The sequence below is a fragment of the Capsicum annuum genome, chromosome 9 (genome assembly GCF_002878395.1).
Source record: "Capsicum annuum cultivar UCD-10X-F1 chromosome 9, UCD10Xv1.1, whole genome shotgun sequence".
NCBI lineage: Eukaryota > Viridiplantae > Streptophyta > Magnoliopsida > Solanales > Solanaceae > Capsicum > Capsicum annuum.
In genome coordinates, this window is record NC_061119.1 from 193,910,008 (window position 1) to 193,921,537 (window position 11,530).

Consider the following 11,530-nt stretch of genomic DNA (forward strand, 5'->3'; position numbering starts at 1 on the left):
CAGTCATTCACAACTTTCATAAAATAGACAAAAATGCAAAATGTTAATATACGGAAGCATGGTCAATCTCATAATTCAATTGAACAATACGAAAGGAAGTTCTTAACATTTAAAACACACAACACCAGTCTGTGAAATCTCTACTAACTGAGAATAACATTTGTTTGAAAACTGGGACAACACCCCTATTCGAACCATGAATTAATATAAAATAACAATGTCTTATAAATTAGGTTTTCCGAAATAGGAGAGGCTCACCAACTACAAATCTCTTACAAATCAATTTACGGCTTAGCGGGACCCCGGGACTAAGCCTCAAATCCTGAAATATAGGGGATCAATACAGATGTTCTGGTATGCAGATCAATCCAAAAACAAAATATATTTATCTACAACATAGATTAGGGAATTTCATAAAAACATGTCAGCGTAAAACATTTGAAAACACATGGGCATAATTTGATAAATTTCAAAACACGTTCTGGCAATCATGACTCTACTTTTTGTTATTCTTCTAAGCTAGATAGTATATCATACAATCTGTAATTCCATGGGCTATATGGAATCCACCCTTGACTCGGAGGTCAAGCCCCCAATCCATGTTTACCGCACGGATTGGAGTTTCAATAAGGGTGATACAAAAGATCACACAGCAGCGTACCAAAACCCCTAATCAAATCAACATGTCGTGGTAGTGCACAAGATCACAAAGTAAGGAGCCTAAGCATATTCCCAATTTGGGATAATATTAATCAAGGTACACAAGATCACAAAGCAGGGTACCATAATCTCATGTCGGCAAATCACGATTTCTAGCATAGAGTCTTTCAACTCATATCTTCGAGTAACCATCTAACTCTCTTTAATCCTATTTTTAACCTTTTCTAAACATGAATCTTTAAAAGTTCAAGTTATGAGAATCTAAATGAAATCTGACTTCTGTTCTATTTTAAGTCTATTAAGGCATTATCTGATTTGGTATCGTCATACCAAGACTTGTAAGTCATATGTCTAAGCCATATAATAATATGCATTAGTTCCTTCTATCCAATCGATTTAGTTGACCACCAAAAACATTTAACAATGCAAAAGAATTTTTATTTTCAAAATATATTTCCAACTATGCAGAGATTCTCTCCTTTCAACATTTCAACAAACATATGGTGGTCAAGTATTTTGTGACAAACTATGCAAATTTTTAAAATTATCACTTCTCATTTATCTAAATAAGAAAACTCTCTCTCTTTTAGTTTGTAACCAAAATCAATTTCATAACAATAGTAAAGACATTTATATCATGTTTCTAAATATGTAACTCATCAATTTGTGACATGAGAATCAAGAAGATGTCATAACAAGAGAGGGAGTACAAATATTCATGCTCTCAAATTCAAGTTTCAAAATATCAAATGCATATATATATATATATATAGATATAGATATAGATATAGATATACGAGTAACAATCAATTTCAAGGGGGAAAGTCCTCAAGACCAAAACATTATCATCAAAAGGGTTCACAATGCATAATTGTAAATATAATTTCAAAACCTTTTGTAAATGCACGGTTTCATAACTTTAAACTTTATTCAAAATGTTTTCAATAATCCCATGTAGTTTAGGAAAATCTCACGTACCTTATGTTGTTTAACTTAAAAATTGGAACCCAGCTCTTGACCTTTTTCTTGAAATCTTGAACTTAGAGGAAACCCTAATTTATTTTTGTTCTTGAGAGTTGAAAGGATTTGAGATGCTGTAAAACTAGCAAAAGATGATTAATAATATTTAGGATGCAATTTAATTCGTGGGGTGGGGTTTAGGGTGAGTAAAAGACCAAAATACCCCTACAGAAACCAAAGAAAATCGCAGAATTCTTCGGTTGACGACTAAGGCTAATGACCCGTCAGTTAGGTGTCGGCTTGTCACCCTAAGTCATCACTTTTAAATGGAATTTATCCCTTACTGTCCTAGGTTGACGACTAGAGCTAATGGGTCATCACTTAGCTGACGGCTCGCTAACTTTAGTCATCACCTAGTTGATAACTCATCAACTTCGTCGTCACTTTTTGGCAGTCAGACACTCCAAAGTAAAATAAGCATAACTTTCTACTCCGATATTAGAATAAGGTGAAACCAGTTGCGTTGGAAACAGAACTCAAATATCTTTCTTTTGGTATATATTAGGTCACGTAACTAGTTATCTACAGTGAGTAATGGTTGATGAAAGTTGACCCAAGCTGAAACGTTCAATAAAACATAATCAATAGAAATGTTCTCAACTCGTCTTTGAGTTAGGACATATTTGTGACCTAAATTCATATCCAAAGGTATTCTTGCACTATAGAATTGATCATAACACATATATTAACCAAGAATCATTGGGTTTAGATCTATATATGTAGGAATGACAGTTAGAAATCTAGATAAAAATGATGGTTGTTATAGAGGATCATATCAATCACCTCCGTATAGTGTTGCAAACCCTTAAATATCACCATTTATGTGCTAAATTTTCCAAGTCTGAGTTGTATTTAAATGTTTTTACTTTTCTGGGTCATGTTATTTCTTATGAGAGAATCATGGTGGATCCACAGAAAGTTGTGGTGGTTAAGAAGTGGCCTAGTACCATGACTCCAACCAATATTTTAGAGGTACTTGGGTTTAGCTGGTTATTAGAGAAGGTTTAAGGAGAGTTTCTCTTGTATTGCTTCCCCATTGACTAAGTTGACTCAGAAGAAGGTGAAGTTTCTATAGTCTGATGCTTGTGCGGGTAGTTTTGAGAAGTTTAAGGATAAGTTAACTTCGGCTCTAGTTTTAACCCTACCCAAGGGTACTAATGGTTTTATAGTATACTGTGACATGTCTCATGTGGGACTTGGTTGTATTTTAATGCAGTATAGAAGGGTGGCGGCGTATGCTTCTAAGCAACTTAAGGTGCATAACAAGGATTATACTAATCATGATTTGGAGTTGTTGGCTATGATTTTTTCTTTGAATATTTGGCGCCATTAATTTTCTAAAGTTCATGTTGATATACATTCTGATCACAAGAGCCCACAGTACGTGTTCAATCAAAAGGAGTTGAATCTCAGGCAAATGAGATGGCTTGAGTTGCTAAAGAATTATGATATAAGTCTTCATTATTATACAGGTAAAGCTAATGTGGTTTTTGATGCTCTTAGCAGGTTATCTCTGGGGAGCTTATCCCATGTCGATGAGGAGATGCAAGCTTTAGTCAAGGATATTTACCATTTGAATAATGTTGGAGTTCGTCTTTTAGATTATGAGTATGGTGGAGTGATCATTCAGGAGGTTAAAAAGTATTCACTCAGTACTGAGGCAAAAGAGAAGTAGGTTTTGGATCCTACCTTGATGCAAATTAAGGATGAGGTGGGTCAGTAGAAAGTCTTGGCTTTTGAGGTTGGTGGTGATGGTATCCTTAGGTACCAAGGTAGATTATGCATTTTTGATGTCATTGGGTTACGGGAAAGGATTTTGGTCTAGGCTCATCAGTTGAGGTATACTATTCATCTTGGTTCAACAAAGATGTATCATGACTTGAAGGAGATTTATTGGTGGAATAACATAAAGAGAGATATGGATAATTTTGTGGCTAAGTATATATCTTGTCAACAAGTGAAGGTTGAGTACTTGAGGCCTAATGGATTAACTTAAGATATTGAGTTTCTTGTATTAAAATGGGAAGTGATTAATATGGATTTCATTACCAGTCTTCCGCGGTCTTGTAGTGAGGTCGATTCGATTAGGGTCTTTGTGGATGGATGACTAAGTCTACTCATTTCTAGCTTGTGAGGACTAATTCTTCTGTAGAGGACTATGCTAATCATTTCATTCAAGAGATTATCAAGTTGCATGGGGCTCCAGTTTTTATTATATCTAATCGAGGTATGTAATTCTCACCGCACGTTTGTCATTCTTTTTAGAGAGGTTTGGGGACTAAGGTGAACCTTAACACCGCTTGGCGATTTAGTGTTCTTGAAGGTATCTCCCATGAAGGGAGTGATGAGATTATGAAAGAAAGAGAAGTCAAGTCCTCAATATATTGGCCCGTACCTGATTTTTTGAAGAATGGGCAACATTTTTTATGAGTTGGAGTTGCCTTTGAGTTTGGGTTTTGTCTATCCGGTGTTCCATGTTTTAATGTTAAATAAGTGTGTGGGTGATTCTTCCTTGGTTGTTCTTTTGGACAGTGTTGGTGTTTCGAATTCCTTGGCTTATGAGAAAGTCCCGATTAAGATTTTCGATCAACAAGTCCATCGATTGTGGACCAAGTATGTGGCTTTAGTGAAGGTTCTATGGAGGAATCACAAGTTTGAAGAAGCTACTTAGGAAGCTGAAGAGAACATAAAGTCCAAATATCCAATCCTATTTTCTGCTTGGGATAATCATACTTAAGGTATCTGTTTTCTTTAATATCTTTGTTAGAGGTAACTATAGCTATGATTTATGTTAAATCATGCTAATGGATGCCTTATCTCATCATGAGGATATGAATGATCCTAAGGGGATGAATATAACACCTCGAATTTTGGTCCCTAAAAATTTTTGAGTTTTTGAACTCACTGCCTATCCTACGACTCACCTTATGAGTCGAAAGGTGTCCTTACAAGTCATAGGATCCAAATCATCATCTGACCAGTAAGTAGGGTCTATGCTACTATCTTGAGTATGATTGGAGGTCACAAGTTTTAAAGACTCATTATGCGTTGTGGTGTCCAAGTTATAGGGTGACTAGTGTGTACCCCAAATATTTCTGTCCTAGTTACGACTAAGACCCTACAAGTCGTAGAATCTCTTGATGAGTCATGTGTTGTGAGTTGTAGGGTCACCAGAGAGGTATCTCTCAAATACTGTCCAAGCTATGACTCATGGTGACGAGTCATACCGAGTCCTTACGAGTCATATAGTAACCCGTAATCACTGGCAATAATTTTTTAGCTTTTAGTTAAGGGAACTTTGGACATTTACCACTTTACCCACTTAGACCCCACATACGTAAACCACCTTGGGGCTATTATTTCCAACCCTTATCAATCATAAATACTCTCTTTACTCTCTCAAATTGCCTATTCAAAGAACAATCTAGGGTTTTTCAAAGTTGGTCATCTAAAGGATCAAGGGTTGATTTCTCTCTATAATTCTCTGTACTTTTACGCATTTTATGCTTCTCCAAGTCTTATTTTATCAAAAGCATGTTTTTAGAATTGTACCTATGTGATTTAATTGATGATTTTAAATGTGGGTTGAGGGTTATTGAACAGAATTAAATAATTTCTTTCCCCTTGGCTATTATGAATCATGGATGGTTTGAATTAATTGTTTCAAACATGTGGGGTTCATGGGCATAGTGAATAAACTAAGGGGTCATGGTTTCTCCCCAATTTTGTGAATGTGGATAATTGAGTTTGTATAACCCCAACTCAATCTTGTGAAATTGGCTTTGAATATGAGTATGTTTGCATTGAACTATTTTTGGAACCACTACATGATATAAAGAGGTTATTGAAACATAATAGATTGATTTAATAAACAAAGGGGGTCATGGCATTTCCCCACATTGATTTAATGAACAAAAGGGGTTATTCCCCCCCCCCCCCAAGTGAATGGCATTATACATGCATGATTATGTTACTTTTCTAGTGTAGTTAGTATGACGATACCAACAGTGTATATGCTAAGAAATTTTGTTGGTTCAATTAATGAGAATGTGTGAAAAATATTTTAACTTGGGTAAAAAAGGGTTGTGTATCTAGGTCGTTAAAGTGGAGGTCCCAAGGGACCAATACTAGAAACCGTATTTGCTGGTGTAGAGGTCTAAATGGCTTGGGGTTCGAGTTCCTTTACTTATGATTGGGTGGTTCTAGTCCCCCTTGTTAACTGACCGGGTGTTCATGTCACTCTTGATATATGATTGGGTGGTTCAATTCCCCCATGGTACATAAGTACATATGATTATTTCTTTGGTTCATGTAGCTACACGCACTGGGTCCCTTTTAGTGGGAAGAGCTGAGCAAATATAGCCTGTGGGTGCCTTCTTATGACGGCTGAGCTACACAATCCAGGCTAATATTTTAAAGTTCATGCTAAGCCTTGTTTCCTACCCTGACATGTTATATTTATGTATATGTATATGCATATGATTGTGTGCATTGGATTTGGATGATTTTAAAACTGTTGATCATAAAACTATTTTATCTCTCCCCTAAGTTACATACTAGAGCTCGACCCACTAACTGTTTTTGAATGTTCTATCTCTATGCGATACAGGAACTAGAGACACTTCTGCTTTTCCTGTGCAGTGATTGAATTTATGGGTTATCAGTAGTCATCTTGAAGCGATGAGCCTCCTTCTATAGTAAGGTCGTTACTTCTTGGTTTATTTTTTATCATAGACTTTTTTAGACTTATTTTTGCTATTATTGGGGACATGTCCCAACATTGGTTCAATTTGGTTTTGTCATAGAGGCTTTGTGGATTACTGTGGACTGAGTATTGGTTGTTGATGTATCTTAAACTTCTTGAGCTTACCTATATCTATCTTGTTATATATTCAGAATTCATCCACTATTAGTATATTGATTTCTATGTGACTAGCCAGAGGGGGTGGTCTCCGATCCATGGCAGACATGGGATGCCCATCACGACTAGGTCCTAGTTCGGGTCGAGACAGAAATAAATCCTAGTATTCATATCAAATTCAAGCTAGGGTTCAAGCTTCACAATTTATGATTCATGCTTTTCTTAAATTCCTTCTGTCAAAAAGACATGTTGGATACTCACTATTTAAATTTTATATTATTGCATCAAATTACTTAGTATTTAAATGTTCTTAAAGGTTTAATCATACTAAGGTTGAGGGTTTTTGGTGGTTATACTCCTACATTGGTTTACTCTTATTTTAAATGGTTTATGCATGGCTTGAATGGTGGATTGTAAACTGAATTTGTATCTCATGGTAATGGAAATTTGGGAATATGGTTTCACAATGTTTATGGATTTATGCATGACGATAATAACATGTTCCTCAACCCACTTCGTGATTTGGCTTTCATAGTGCCTAAACTATTAATTGAAAAAAATTGCATAACATTAATGGTAAAACAGTGAAAAGGTTTTGAAAACGCCTTTGGGAGTATAGTTATGAATTTTTAATTTTAAATTGGAGTCAAAATGGTTAACTGGATACGGTATGGTATAATTGGAATGACCTGCAAGTCTTCTTGGTATCGTGATACCAATATGAAAATGTCGTAAGAAAAGACTCTATGGTTATTGGTTAATGGTATGTGAAAATTATTTTAATTTAGATTAATGGAAATTATGTAGCTCTTCGAGAAGGTGTAGTTCCGGAGGGACCAAAACTGAAAATCACGTTGCCGACGTTCGGGGTCTATGACCAATGTGTCTAATTTGCATAGTATATTTTTGGGAGGCTAATTGACTTTTGGTGGCTTTATTCTATTCTTCGGTACATGGGGCTAACATGGACTAGGGTCCTTCCAGCAGGGGGAGTCGGACCCATATAGCCCAGGGATGCTTTTAGGTTAGTATGAGCTATACAGTTCAGGACTAAATTTTCAAACGATCATGTTTCATGTCCCTTTCCCCTATCTCAGCATCCTAATATATTTACATTAGTTGTGCATGTGAGTTATGAATGGCTTTATCCCTTTTCTTGGGTTGCAGGTAAGTACTCGTCGTACTGACCATCTCCGGACTCTATATAGTTTCATGATATAGGTTCGGAGGCTTTTTTTGTGACCCTATGTAGCATAGGTTGTTCGTTATCGTGGACAGCTGGTGAGAATTGGTTAGCCCTCCATCATCCGAAAGACATTTGTACTTTTCACACATTTTTATATAATGATATTTCTTGGTTTTATGATATAGACGTAGTTTTGTCCCGACTTAAGAGTTATTCTTAAAATTAGAGGCTTCGTAGACGGTGTGGGTTGTTGTTATTTTGAATTTTGTTCTTAGGACATGAAGACTATTTTATTTGGGTTATTGCTTTCTAGATTTGATTTAGATTTACAAGCTTTTTTTTATGATTTATCAAACTGAGGGCATCCGAAAGACATTTGTACTTTTCATACATGTTTTTATAATGGTATTTCTTAGTTTTATGGTATAGTTATAGTTATGTCTTGATTTAAGAGTTATTCTTAAAATTAGAGGCTTTGTAGACGGTGTGGGTTGTTGTTAATTTGAATTTTGTTCTTAGGATGTGAACACTATTTTATTTGGGTTATTGCTTTCTGGATTTGGTTTTGATTTACAAACTTCTTTTTATGATTTATCAAACTCCTTATATAATGGGTTGGCTTCCGCATGTTTCTTATTTTACTATGCTTATGATGATAGGCTAAGGGGTCATCTCAGGTCTTGGTTCGCTAGGGGTGCCCATCACGGTCAGGGTCTCAGTTCGGGTCGTAATAGATACGTTATTAGAACTTTACAACATGGTTTTACACTTCCAAAGAATATACGTAGGGGTAAAATGAAAAAAAAATTAGTTAATTTTATCTTAATTTAGTAAGTGGACAAATAATTTAAAATATGTATTTTTAGTAAGGCGATCAAAAATATGAGATGGAGGGAGTAACTAACTAGTGCCAAACTTGATTAAGAAGAAAATTTAGTCAATGTAAGTGGCACAAGGACCCAAAACCACTCCCCATTGAAGGAGAAATCAATTTTCCCAAGTATGTCAAGTAAAGAAGCAATTACTTCGGAACTTACTCCTTAAAACTCAAGAACAAAAAGAAAGATTTTTTTCCAAGGAAAATGGAAGTCAGATACCACAAAACCTCTGGCTCAAGATTCGGTTGAAGATAAACTCTACAAATAAGTATTCAAACAAAGCACAAGAGAGGTATCCTATGTGTGTACCCACTCAATTTCCATCACACTACAAAGTCAAATCCTAATGAATCACTAGGACTTTGTCATATATCAATAATCTATTCAAATTAAATATGTACTGTGTACCAACCACGAAAACCAAGGACAATAACTTTCAAAGAATGTTCGTCAATGAACCATGTAGACAAAGTAGTTAAGTTAATTATAATATCATAAAGTACATGGCAAGTTCTGGTTCTGTTGATGCGAATTTAATTTCACACATCAATATGATTGGAAATGTCAAAAAACAAATGCCTCCAGGCTCCAATAGTTCTTGATTATCCACTGAAACAACAAATATATATATTCATAAGTAAATTTGTCAATTTAAACACATACAGTTCAATAAATTTAAATTATCCCTTTTACTCATTTACATTCCTATCCCCCCCCCCCCCCCCCCCAAAGACAGTGTTTGATCTTCTCACCTTGACGGAACTACACCTAATTGCCTAATAAATTTAATCCCCCCTTCTTTTTCAAATCTCATTTCAAGAAATGAAACAAATCATAGTCCATTAAAACTGACCCCAGAAAGCTACAATCTTTTTGTTCTATTGAGATCAAAATTCGTCTGGAAGCATGAAAATACAAAACAGGGTGGAGATAGCAAGATATTTGACAAACATTAGTCAATAACGGAGAAAAGACGTGTAAGGTACTTTCTTCTATAAAACGGCAGTCTAGTGCATTAAAGCTCCTCCCTTTATGCGCAGGGTCCAAGGAAGGGCCCGACCATAAGAGTCTATTGTACGTAGTCTTACCTTACATTTCTATAAGAGGATGTTTCCAAGGCTTGAACTCGTGACCTCTTAGTCTCCGAGGCTCCCCTTCGTATTTGCTAGCTATGTAGTTGCAAATTAAAAAGTTGTTCAATCCTCCTATATCTTGCTATATATGTTATTCGAACTCTTCAAAGATGCCGACAGGTGCTTGTCAGATCCTCAAAAGTAGAGCATTTCCATTGAGAGTCCGAGCAATACAGACAGAGATAAAAATTAGATATATATACATACCCAAATATATTCCTGAAACAATTATTCTTGTTGAGTTGTCAGATATATGTATGGAAAGATAAAGTGTTGAAGAAGATATGAAGGAAAAGGCTTGAAGTTAGCTCTCTCTCTCTTTATATATATATATATATGTAAATATATATAATATAGTTCACGCGGCCTATACTTACATGTTTTCGGAAATTTAACGTGTATATATAAAATAATAAAATATGCTCCCTTCCTGTCATTTTAATTACACCTATACATAAAATAGATATTTTATTTTACTTGCACTGTTGCACATTATCACAAATCATGAAAAAATAAAATAACAACATAAAAAGTTGTAGTAATCAAATTTAGAATTTCAAATAATCATTCATAAAATTAATTGTTAAAATGCAAGAAAATTTTTCTTTAGGAGTGTGTCAAGTCGACAAAGAGCAAGTATAATAAGAAATGGAGGGAGTGCTAATAAAGTCTCTTAAAGTTGGTGTTGTTCTAACTTCTAATAAGTCTCCTGTTTATATATTGGCACTTTCTATAGTATAAGTTTCAATGAATGGATTGTTCAAAGTTGAAGAATAACATATAAATAATATAAAAAAAAAATTTACATTCGATATATATAGGTTAAATCCATTTCTTCTCCTCCTTCCCCTTTCATTTTCATACTCTTGCTAGCCAGTGTATAGGCAGTTTCTTAAACCAAGGCACACGTTTTGTGACTACTAAAATACAATATTTACTCACTTGCCTTTGCACTTATTTAGAACCAAGTTCTCTCACATTTTCAAATACAGAAAATCTCTAGAACTAATTACTAGAGCTTCTTTTTTTTTTTTTTTTTTTGGTTTTCACTTGTAAATGCAAACGGTAAAATAAAATAATAATGTCTGCTAATCAATAAAAAGAAAGTCCAATAACATCTTGGAGCCCTACTTTAACTGCAATCAATTAAACAAGTACAAGTGGAAGCATTTGCATGCATAAGAGATTATGACTGAGTGTGTTGGTTTTCACGAAAATATTTTCTTGAATTTTTTTTACAAAAATATGTGACAAAAAGTACTATCATAAAATATTACTATATGATCTATGGAAATAAGTGCATGGGATGATTGAGATAAAGGGCAATTAGGGTAAGGCAAAGATGAGGTCTGTTGAACCTAGAATGAGAAGACAACATCAATATAGCATACTACTCGGGTGATAGATGGATAGACAATCCTAAAAATAATATACCTATTCGAAAGTATATTGAACTAAAATTTGAAGTCTTTCATGCATTTACTTATTACTACTTAATTATACTAGTTAAATCAACACCTAGAAATAGTAGATCAAAAGAAAGTTGGATCCCGAAATAGGCAAACGTCAATTAGGAGCAAGTGTAAATTTATTGACCTGTTAATGATGACTTGTCTTGTCATAATCTGATTTGTAAAATTTTACTTTTTATATAATTTGACCATTTTATCGTTCTCTATAGTTGCTACATATTGATTTTGGGGTGTAGGAATAATCGTTGTGGTTTTCAATGCCTTTGAGAAGATTTTTGGGAGAATTTGAGATTTTTAGTGGCGTTAAAAATCCTGTCGTT